At 38.1% G+C, this 12,210-nt stretch overlaps 1 protein-coding gene across 1 annotated transcript in view; it reads right to left on the bottom strand.

The window, feature by feature from the left end:
* SLC39A10 (solute carrier family 39 member 10) overlaps positions 1-12,210 on the bottom strand; it is a 170,994-nt gene that overhangs the window by 83,871 nt on the left and 74,913 nt on the right. The window contains exons 6-7 of the mRNA XM_086897126.1: positions 7,197-7,267; positions 5,835-6,026 (exon numbers count right to left, since the gene is read on the bottom strand). The gene's annotated coding sequence lies outside the window, so the exon portion shown is untranslated. The remainder of the gene's footprint in view (positions 1-5,834; positions 6,027-7,196; positions 7,268-12,210) is intronic.

Raw genomic sequence — 12,210 nt, 5'->3', positions numbered from 1 at the left:
TGCCTTTTGGATGGCACAGTTGTTTCAGCCTTCTTCTATCTGCAGAGCTGAATGAGTTCATGCCTCATGCACTGTGTACCCTGTGTATCCTGCAGGGACCAAGTCTGCAGCCAGTCCTACCACGATTTAGAAGAGAGTTAAGAATGTGATAAATGAAAATAAAACATAATCCAGAAAAACGCACTACTGATTATAACCTCATGCTGTTCAGGTCTTCTTCATTTACTGGGGTTTTAACAAATACTTCAAACTCCATCTAGCACACCACCAGCTTATAACTTTAAAAACATAGAAGATTTCATGATAATAAGAAGATTGAGATAAATAACAATTATCAAAGAAATAGGTAAATACAGGCTGTAAAAAGTTTAATCTATTTATGGTTCTCCTCCTGTGCCCTAGTCTAAGACAGCTCAGTTGTCAGCCATTTTGTAGATTGAGATTTCTCCCTGGTGCAGTGCAGTTGTCTCCAGTTGCTTTTCTTTCCAAACAGCTGTGATAAGAGGGATTTCACTCCATTGCTCTTATTTCTCTGAGCATTTGTTGACAGTAAACTGTGTACAGCTTTGTGGGTTGGGATAATACTATTTTATATTGTGTGTTGTATGCCCTTTGTTCTTGGCATACATTGATTTCCCTTTACTTGAGGTGAACTTCATATTCCAGCTGTGCTGAGCACGAAGGGTATTTATTTCAGACTCCTTCCTTGCATGCTTAGCCAAGTCCTGCTGATGCTACCAGAAATTACAGAAGAACCATGTGTCAGGAGATCCTAAATTGCAATGTCTGTAGATCAGAGATCACAGAGCTGCGATTCCAAGCAGTGTTAGGACCCACTTCTGAAGCTTTTAGTTTTCCGGTGTCTGACTTGTATTTCAGACATTTATTCCAGCTGCTGGAAACACTCATAGCCTGTGACACCACCTGCTGGGTATAGCCTGTGACACCACCTGCTGGGTATAGCCTGTGACACCACCTGCTGGGTATAGCCTGTGACACCACCTGCTGGGTAAGACCTCTGTGAAATGTTTATCTCACTGTAATCACAAGTGTTTTTAAGGGATAAAGGACAACGTAATTTAAATGAGGAATAGAATTTAGAACCATCAAAGGTCTGTGTTAAGTTTTTGGTCTTTTGAGGGTTTGATACTTTTTCATTAGTGGCACATATTCCCTGCTCTATTTATTGGTGCAATAGATATACATTTACACTCCCTAAGGCTTCTTCTAACTAACCACATGGGTCGAAGCTTCAAAAAGGATCTTTGCACAAGCAGTGACTGGTAAACTTTACTGTAGCAGAGATTATGCCCTGCTATAGTAATATCGAGATGCAAAGCCTTGTTATTAATGCAGACAGTTCTGAATGTACGAGCAAACAGTAAGAAAAATGGCTTTCAAGGCAATTATTTTGCAGACCACGGAATAACTGTGGTATAAGAAGCTGGTTTATCTCTGTTTCTTTTCTGTCTGCGGCACATTAATACAGTACTTTTAGTATCTTCTCAGTGGAAAGAAAAATGGACAAAATAAGAAATTAGTCAAAGAGCAGCCACAGGGAACTGGTATCTAGGTCTGAAACTCTAATTATACTCTAGGCTTAAATGATTTGCATTTTTACTGCAAAGTAGATTGTGTAGGTTGTGGATAAAAGGCTAAAGTCTAGACTAAATCCAAAGTAATACAGACCCTCTTTTTCAGGCTTTGATTCAAGAATCTGTGTTTGTAGCTGCATAAGGACTGCATAGTCATTCCCAGACTACATTGGAAAGGAATGGGAAACAATATAGCTCCTGGAATGTTAGCTTCTAGATAGGAACATGTCACAGATGTTCAGTGAAATCAAAGAGGAGAACCATGATTTGACCCCTTTTTGTTGGTGCTCAAAGGGATATGAAGGACAACTGTATTAATATTATGAAAAGAAGACTCTCAAAAGGTCTGGAATGTTTGAAAGGCCAGTAACCAGGGAGCTGTAAAAACCACCACAGGATATCAATCAGATTTCCAATGCTCGTTGCTACCATCTGGCCAGAAAATAGGTATTCCTGGGTCTGCTGGTCCTTGAAAAAGAAGCTATAGATTACTCAGTAATTCAACTCAAAGTTGCTTCTATTTCTCCCAGGTGATTCAAACATGGTAGAATAAATCTACCCCTCTTGCAACCAAAGAGATTTGTTGTGCACTATAAACTGTCGTGAAGCTCTCCAGAAGAGAATGAATAAAGCAAATCTGTAGAAAAGCTAGTGCTCCAGAAGGATTTATTCTCTTCAAATTTAAATATCCTCTTTTCACAGTGATATCTAGTGCATTATGCAGCCCACCCACGAGTAAATATCAGGCTGTTGCACCAAGACCTGTCATTTCTGGGGTCCCAAAAGCTACTGCTTTCAAGGCTTCTCCATTACTGTCCATCCTGAGCTATAAATCAAGAAAGGTGCACATCCCACTTCTTCTCAAGCTCATATAAGGAAATCAATTTTACTTCATGAAAGGTAAAACTATTGGTTTGGAAGATTAATGAATAATTCCAATCACTTTATAGAAAAAGAGTCTCAGTGATTGATCCCAAACCAGACAAAAGCCTTGACCTGCATCACACAGCTGGGATTCTGTACAAAGGGAAAGGGAGAAGGATACGTAATTTGTGTATGTCACAAAAGATCTACACATCCAATGTAAGTTGCAGTTTATGCAGGAAAGCCCCAGAAATAGAAACAACCGGTCTCTGGTGAACTGGAGGATAAAAGCTGGAATGCTTATCTAGTGCAAGGATCTTACTTTGCTTCCTTAGTCTTTCACAAGCACTAAACCAAGCCCTAAACAAACATTTACCACATTTGAGCAAGATACTTAAGTAGATTCTCTGATAATATCTGACAATTATTTTTATCTAGACTATTTTTCTGTGAAGATAAATTGCAATTACCTGCAAAATTTAAAATACATTGATAATGTATTTATATTGCAGATATTTCTGCAGTGTTGATATTGTCCTGAACAAAGTGATCTTTCAGGACTGTTCACTTGAATGTCTATTTTAAATAAAATAATTAAAGAAATGAATGCAAAACAATAATTTAAATAAACATTTTACAGGAATGCCATTGGGTTGTCAGTTTCATGTTTAAAAATAAGCATTAAAGCCAGAACATCAGAGTAATGCAATTAAGATATGGCTTGCAAATGGAGCATCTATAAGTCATATTTTGGGAAAAAAAGCTAAAGAGCCTTTAATTTGCACTAGAAGCAAGCCTTAGCTGTTGTTTGCCTGTGTGCTAATTTGGTTTGTTGGTGTTTACTTAAGTCTGAAGTATTCAGATCAAAATCCTAACTTCCCCACAATTGCGAGTATTGCTTTGTTCTTGTACTTTTCATGTATTTGCCACATCAGTCAGCTTTTCTTTGAAGTTTCCTCCTGCTAAACTCATCCTGTGAAGACAGTGTTGCCCTCTATCACCCTGTGAATCTCACAGGCAAAATTTTTAGCATGGTCTTGAAATGCCAGCAATTGTTTAAGGCATGGAAGAAAATCTTTGGGTAAGAGAATGTGCTGGAGATGTCCATTCTCATGTAAAAAAGATACTATGGTTTATTATAGACATGTCATCCCTGTAAGTCATAACAGGTAATAGACTCTTGTTTTTGTTCCTGTGAAAAATAGGTTGATTCTGTGTATTACTGTATCATGGGTCTTGTAAATGCTGAAAAGGCTGTGTAAACTATTTCCTGCAGCCACATTGGTGCAATGATATTTCCTCACTTTCCCTGTTTTTCCTTTTAGAGGGGAAGAGCACACTGTGAATTATGGGACAGGTGCAAGAGAGCACATGTCAAAATGCTTTGGCTTAGAGCACAAGTGACCACATGGATCTGATCAGATTTAGGTGGTATAAGGACCATTCATCACTTAGAGCTGTTCTGATGCTGCTGCAGCTCGAATAAGTGGGAGGATGGCCAGGGAAGAGAGGAAAAGAAAGGTGCTGTGGTTGATCTGACTCAAGTACACCTAAGGTTAAATAAATGAAAGTCTGGTAGCTGGGAGGACACATTAGTCCAGGTTTTGCCTGGAGCATGCCAGGCAGCTGAGGAACCAGATACAATCTAAAAAGCCACACCAGGCCTCCTACAGGTGTCCAGTGTGCTTGGGGTTCAATTTACCACAAACTGTTTTTAGCTTTAATGGCTTTAAATAACAACGTGTTTGAAATCTCAGTGGGCTGTAGGGTTTCAAAACCAAAATGCCAGACGAAAGAGAGAAACTGGGAGAGTGCTCCTTCTACTCTTGTGCTTGTTGCTGTGTCTGAGAATTTTAGGTCTCAGCTCTAAAACCTCACTGATACTTTGCTGAGGTATTGTTTACTTGTTGAAGGATTGCTTGTTAAATATGTTTACTGATACATATCAAGAAACACTTTCATTAATTGCATGAGAAAACACCATTACACATTCCAATACTTTAGAAACTGGGCTTTCCATTTGGAATGTCTAGCTATGTATGAATAATTGCAAGAATAAGAATTGATTTGGAAGCTGAACCAGTATGTGTGAGAAGTGAATTGATGGTGGGCTTCTAGAGTGTCACCTCACATGAAACATCCGGGGTTTGCAATCCTCCTGTTGGCACAGAGTTATTATCCTCAGCAGCTCTTTCTGTCAGGATAGCTCATGGTAACGCATGCTGAGAAAGCTGACTTAGCAGTTACATTATGTTTACTATGTGTAGCTGTGGTATATAATAGTGACACACATTCTTGAATGAAGAAGTTAAAAACAACAAAAACCAAAAAAGATTATCTTTAAATGGCTTACAAATATCAATTACATACACATTCTGATAACTTTGCCTTTGCTAAGGAACTTGGATTTTACAGACAGTATGATTTGACCTAATTTTAGAACAAAAAGAACACATTTTAGCAGATGTTAACTTGATTGTCAGCTAATAACATGGAAGGCATTGTAATCCTAGTTATATACAGCACAGAATGTTGAATAAGAAGTATCTAAGCACTTTTCAGTATTGATTTCAATACCATGGTAATTAAGAACAGGTGCGTATAAATTAGAAGTGAGGCTCTCTAATTGTTACTAAAAAAATCCTTTACAATAATAACTTTACATAATGAAATGCATAATTAAATATTAATGACCAAGATCATTAGTGGCAATTTTATTCCACTTACACATGATTTTGGCCTTAGGTGAAGCCTAATGTTTTAGTAAAGCTGTCATTCATGCTGCTGCTGCTCTGTTTGCTTTACAAGTACATCATATTCTAGCCTTGAAAAGCCTTCTGGATATTGATTTCTTTTATGGATTTAAAGAAACACTGCTTTCAGATTAACAACATAGGTGGCAAACCTAATGAATTACCCCAGGTATTACAATGAAGCAGGGAATTTTGTGGCCAAGCATCTCTAGAGAGCATTCAGCAGGAAATCCTGCTGACCAGGTAAGTGTGCATGTTTTAAAATGCATTTTGATTTTCTCTAGTGGCTCGAGGTAACACTTGATATTTTTCAGCTTTCTTTTCAAGTGATGTCTCTGCATTCAGCATCACACACCCTTTTCCCTTTAGTGTCAGCCACTGAGGAAGTTATTGATGAAACAGCTGTTGTTCCACAGCTGCAGTCTTATCCTTCAAGCTGAAGCCTCAGTACAGGATGGTTTGGGAATAAACTGCACAAGACTTTGCCAGGATGCTGCACTAGATCTGGCCCAGCAATTCCTAGAATTGGGCCAAACACCAAAGAGGCTTTTAACCTACTTGTGTATGATGTCCTGATGAAGAAGAGAGATAGCTCATGTTTCACTTGAGCATCTGTACTTACATTTAAGTAGCTGAGGAGGTTTGGATCACAGTAGTATTTCTACTTGATTACTGATTCAAAATCTTTGCTCCAAGAAATGCCAATTGTACAGTGAAAAGCAGGCAATATTCCTGGAACTCTGTCCAAGCTTTGTGATAGGGAGTTCCCTTTAATGGCTGCAGTTCCAAGGAGTTATTTACAGTGTGCTTCTACCTGTAAAAATTCAGTAATATATTTTTCAAAAATCCCATTTTATACCCTTTGCTTGTTTTCTACAATTATTTAAAATATTAAAATTTAAAATAGTTTAAAATATTAAAGCTTATTTCTTCTACAAACGGTATAAAAATTAGAAATAGAAGAATTTCCAAAGGCTTGGGGATAAACAATCTAAAGCTCAGTAGCTTTGGAGTGGGTAAAATGGGACAGGACATTCACCAAATTTCCAGTATTTCTTCATATAATATGATCGGAATATGGTGTTTCTTATCAGATTCTTGCTTAACTATTAGTGCTCTTTCTTAAAAAAGAAGTTGAGCCAAACAGGGATTTACACTTACTCCTCTTGTAATGCTACGTAAATTGTCTTCTGTGTTCATCAATAAATCAGTCAGAATCTGTTGTTGGTTTTGTGGGTTTTTTTTTGTTTGGGTTTTTTTTTTTGTGTTCTTGCATGATCTCCATTTATTTAATGAAATTAAACACATGTTTTCATTGTATTGCATTTCTACTGTGGCTTTCTCCCCCTATTTTCTCTTTCCATACATACTTCCTATCTGTCCTGAGATGCATAGTTTGCAAAACCACAGCCAGAATTGCAGAAAACTTACAAGATGGAGCAACTGGGAGAATAAAATGGCAGGCGAAATTGAATAGAAATTAATTAAATAAATGATGCACAGCAATCATGCATGGAATGATGAGTTCCAAGCTGAACATCATGACTCAGAAATCTTGGTGTTGTGACAGTTGTGTGAAAAAGACAGCTTGTTGCTCGGTGACAGTCAGAAAGGCAAATGGAATGAAGCAACCTTCTTGTGCCTTCATCTCAAAACAGAGAACTCTAAAAGTGGGAAATGTTTGCCAAAACAAAAATCTCAAAATTCCCCAGGAGTGCAAATGACTGCATGCTGGGAAATAGTAGTTGTACATATAGATGAACTGCCTATTCCTACATTCTTCCCTTGGCATCACAGGTGGAAGAGAAAGTACCTTTGGCGTGATCCAGTGCAGCTGTGCTGAATTCCTGCTTTAAGCAACACATTGAGAGATGATATTTGTGTATGGGTAATATAAAAAACAGTAATAGAACTATGATGGAAATACTTAGTTACTAAAAAAATTGGGGTTTGGAGTGTCTGTACCCCCGTACCCAATGCTTACCTGACTCTTGCTCTGGCATCAGCCTGGCTGAACTGTGTGTTCAGGATCAAGATATTCGCTCCTGTGCTTTCCTAAGAAGGAATTAGAGAATTGTCAGAGAGCTCCCACTCCTTAAGAAAGCTAACCTGGCTGAGACTACAGCATGAAGAAAATAAATTGCAGTTTTGATCTGCTTGGCTTGCTGCAGAGCAGAAGACCCTTCAGTGTTAGTTTTACAATACTAATGTAAAGCCGTGCTTACACCTATTCTCCTCCTGTGTTTGTTGGGCAAGGAGAATGGCTACTTGTTTATAACCATTTAGTCTAAAATAATTGTATATAAGAAAAGCCTATTAAGTGCAAAAGTAGGGACAATCCCTTCAGGAAGTTCCTAAGGAAAAGCAAACTGGGAAAAAATATCACAGAAATAGTCCCTGTATTCCTTCCTGGTTTCAATGTTCTTGCCTGGACATCTGCCTTTAGCTATTATCAGACTTTTGGTCCATTGTCAGCAAGTTCAATCTAAGGAGTCTCTGATCACAGCGTCTGTGTTTGTATAGTAACAGTGGCAAGCTACACTTTCACAGTCTTTTAAGAACCCAAATATCATAAGACACTCTTTTCAGATAAAAGTATTGACATATAATAATAATTTAGATAATAACTATAAAGGCCTCAATTCTATTTCAGCATCTTAATTAACTAAATATTATTCTCCAGAAGAGAGAGGTTGGGAATCTGACCATCATGAGTGCATGCAAATCACCCTCATTTCAGTGGGTGATTTGAGTAGACAAAGAGTCCAGGAGCTGGCTTGGAAAACTGCTGGAGAGAGCCCATCTGTGAGGGAGTGGTCAGCTCCTTCCCAGTGCCCAGCAGCCGGTGCCAGCACGGGCGCCAGTCAGTGCCAGCCTCAGGGATGGCTCTGATTAGGAGCCCACTCACACTGGGAAGATGAGAGCCTGGAATTGGACTGTGGATTCTGCAGGGATCCAGGGCAGGGAATAGGGGCAAAGTTGATGCAGGGAACTGGCAGCTCTGGCTGCTGAGCCAGTGGGTGGATACAACTGGATCTGTCTCAAGGCAGATGGCTTCATTCCTGCCTCTAATGGATTGAAATAATCAAGCCTAAAAGTCGTGTGTGTTCATTGCTGGTGCCAAATTAGAGTCTGATAAGAAAGGACAGTTTTCTTGTGCTGCAGGGAGAAGGTGACATTTTAGCAGCCACCACTAAGGATATTAAGATGTAGCAAAAACCTCCAGAGAGCATATTTCTTATGTGAACAGAGGCCACTGCCTCTGGTATAGTGACTTAACTGAGTTTATGTTAATTTTCTACCACCAGCTTTCTTTTTCTTTTCACATTCAGTCATATTCTTCAAAGGGGTTGTAATAAATTTCAATTTGCCAGTAGCATTTTGAAATGATACTCTATCCTTGTGCTTTGTTGCCCCTGCACTGTTGCCATTTACAGAGCATCATTTCCAACAACAGCTTCATGCAGGTGATTTAGAGAAAGGTAAAGAACTGAATCTCTCTGGACCTCCTTTGTGAAGGGCTGGGGGCAACACCTGGATTTCTCAGTGATTTCTGATCAAAGATGAAAGATTTGAGCTATTTATTTTTATCTCTGGCTTACAAAGGTCTGTGGTTCATCTGCTGGTGAATAGTGTTGGATACAAGACACATCAAAATAAAAATGATGCAGTATTTGTTCTCACTGAAAAACTGAGTTTAAAATTATGTTGACTTTTTGTGTGTCTTGAAAGTCTATATATATAGTAGACAAATTTAAAGGAATGTTACTTTGATATGCTTGTGTAAAGCAGCAAGAGGAAGATATGCTGCAGCAGGGTGCCTCCTCTCATATAAAATCCTCAAACTTTAATTTTATTCTGGAAAGGAGGTAATTCCAAAAGAGTTTTTACCAGTAATCCCACTTCAGAGCTTCTTGTGCCTCTAGGAGATATAAAGTTTTATCCAAAAGGAAATTAAAATAAAAAGCCCAGCGATTTTGCCTCTGAGAAGAAAAGCAGGGACATGCTTTAAACAAAAACATATATACCACAGGCAATTTACTGGGGAAAAACACATTTTAAACTTGAGGAGGAAAAAGCACCTTCAACAATGTCATATGTGTCTGTGTGTGTTTATCTTCCAAGTCAAATCTGCCTAATCTCATAATAAAAGAAGGTTTTAGTCTTATCATCAAATGAAAAGATGACATTAATACAGACAATAAAGACAGCATATTCTGATCATGACTTAGCCACCACAAAGCTATTAGCTCTGATAATGGAATTTTTAATGTTGATCGTTACATAATAAAAACATACCCAGATTTGCTGCTTGGTGGTGTTCTGTAACACAAAAAAATCTTGTACAAACTATTGGTTTATGCAAATTTTCTATATCCCTGAAGGTCATATTTCTCTCTGATTCTCCTAAGTTACTGATATTCAATACTATTAAATGGTCACACTTGAGTGGTATTGGATGCCTGCATAGTTCAGTGGCATGAAGAAAAAACAAGGAATACCCTAGGTAACAAACTTTTACTTTTTTTCTGGTTTGTATGTGCCTGCATTCTGTTTTTAGCCATATGAAGGCAATCCCATTTAGCTGTCTAAATCAAATGCATGCTGATTATGAGCTGAGGCATTGTTTGAGTAAAATGAACCACAATATTTTGCTACTCTCTGACTCATTAAATCAGCACTTCATGTACTGATTCTGAAATAATATTTCAGAATATACTGACCTTTATTTAGGAAATAATATACTTCAATGGCACTATATCTATTACTATTATTTACAGTCATAGGAATAAGTCGATTTGGAAAAATCAGTGTCTGGAGCAATTATGCTTTGAAATTTCTGGGATTTTTATATTTGTAAATTTTCCTTGCTTGGGAAAGCTGCTTGGAATAAGGGGGGAAAGCAGGTGACATGGTGATGAGCATACTGGTGTGATTAATTACCATTCATGGCTAGCCAGATAAACTGCCACTAGCGCTCAGACATACACACACACAATATAAGAAAATATTAGCTCTTTTTAATGTGTTGTTTCTAATAGTTTTAAGAAAATAAAATGTTTCTAAAACTCTTCAGCAGCTGAGATTTCTCATTTTAGACTAGAAGTGTCCTGAAAATCAGAGGTTATTGCTATTCTGGTGAGTGTTAAAAGTGCCTGTCACACAAAAAAATCAGGAGATTATATGAAGGTTTTGTGTTATACTGTACTTCTGGAAGTGCTTTTAAACTCAATTATCAAACATTGTGAAACTAATTTCAGAGAAGATAAAGCACTGGTGAAAACAGGTTTATTTAATGGCATTGTAGTGCTGTTCAAGAAAGTAAGTATCAGAACTAATATTGTCTTTGTATTTTTGCGAAACATACAAGTAAAAAAAATATAAACATCTGCTGGAAGCTGATGCAAGCTGAAACATGATTTTTGCTGAGCAGAGCCTGTAGTGCAATAAGTAAGTTTTCACTGACAGGAAGTTTGTGTCTTTCATGAGCATGAGGGTCGAACTCTTTATTTGGTCTCAGTGCATGAGGTGCTCTGAGGACTGGTACTGAAACCTTGGCTGCTCCTCTGTTCCGGAACAACATTCCCATCCCAGCACCAGGAATACACAGCCACTTTGAGCACTTCTCATCCTCCCTCCTCAGCTTTACTGCAACACAGGGAGCAACAGAGAGCACTTCAGGATTTGAAGACATCAGAGACTGATTTCCTGTCTATTAAATATGCATTTTCTAGGAAATGTGGGCCTACTCCTGCTTTCATTGGGCTTTATTTGTAAACTTTCATCTGGGGCACACAAGTGATTTAACCTGGGTAGTACCAAGCCAAAATGGTAATGCTGGAAAATTAAAACATCTTTCCACTCTGAAGAAGAGCAGTGCCTTTCATAGTGACAAACATATCTGCAGGAGTGCAACCTTGTTCAGAGATAACATGGAAAACTGATCACCTCTACTTCCTCTCATTCTGTATGTCACATCATGCCTGTCTGTCACCTTCTGAATTGTTAAAGATTTTCTTCACTGTGGAATCATCCTTAGTTCTGGAGAATGCCATTGATGATGCACTGGGGTATCTGCATCTGAAAGGTGACTTTTGCCATATCTGATTTTAATTTTTTTAAAATATCCCCCCAGTTTCTTGTAATGGCTGCTTTTTGAACACATCCCTCTGTGGTGCAGCTCTCTGTCCATCCAGAACAGACTAAACACAGCAATCTCTGCTAGCCTATGCTGGACTGTAGGTTGAATTTTCACAGCTCTCCTCTTTGTAGAACAACAAAAGTTCCCTCTTACTATTTCTTTTGAAACTTCCTTGAGACCAGGAACTACCTTTTAGCTCTGCATTACTTCAACCTGAGGCAGTGACAAAATCATGTTTTCTATTGCCATTTTCAGGTCCAACATTGCTTCAAAGGGAGGAGCACTTGTCTTCTCATTGGCGTACGCCACTTTTCTGGGTGGAACAGCAACTCTTTCAGACTCTGGATAAATTACTTTAGGTAATAAATTTCCTTTTTTTTAAAAAAAAAAATTAGACTAATACAACAACCTGATCAGGTACTGTGGTTGGACACCACATTGACAGCATTTTTAGTCTCACAGTTTTCAGGAAGTCAAGGAACCTGTAAATTATTTTAGAGAGAGAAGGTATTTTAGACAAACAATGAAGATAAAATGTGGAGCTGACAAATAGCAAGATCCTGCCAGATACTATGTCTATTTGCATGGCTAGCTGTTTGAGAGGTAGAAGAATGAGGCTGTCAGTTTTGTTACTGACAACTGCATAATTCACTTCCTAAGTAAACTCAATTAAAGGCATAGCTATGAATGGGGAAAGGCCGAAAGCTAGATTATAGTCTATAAAAGGATTAGAGCCTGATAATTGTATAATGGAGAGTAAGCAGCTACTTCTGTTATCAGGAGTAGCAAGAGGTGCTTAGTAAAGCAGTTATTCAATGTTAATAATGGAGTACCTTTGTGACAGAGCATTGCTTTC

The sequence above is a fragment of the Cyanistes caeruleus genome, chromosome 7 (genome assembly GCF_971803275.1).
Source record: "Cyanistes caeruleus chromosome 7, bCyaCae1.hap1.1, whole genome shotgun sequence".
In the NCBI taxonomy this organism is placed as follows: Eukaryota; Metazoa; Chordata; class Aves; order Passeriformes; family Paridae; genus Cyanistes; species Cyanistes caeruleus.
The sequence above is the reverse complement of the archived record's forward strand: the minus strand, read 5'-3'. Positions and strand labels throughout refer to the sequence as shown.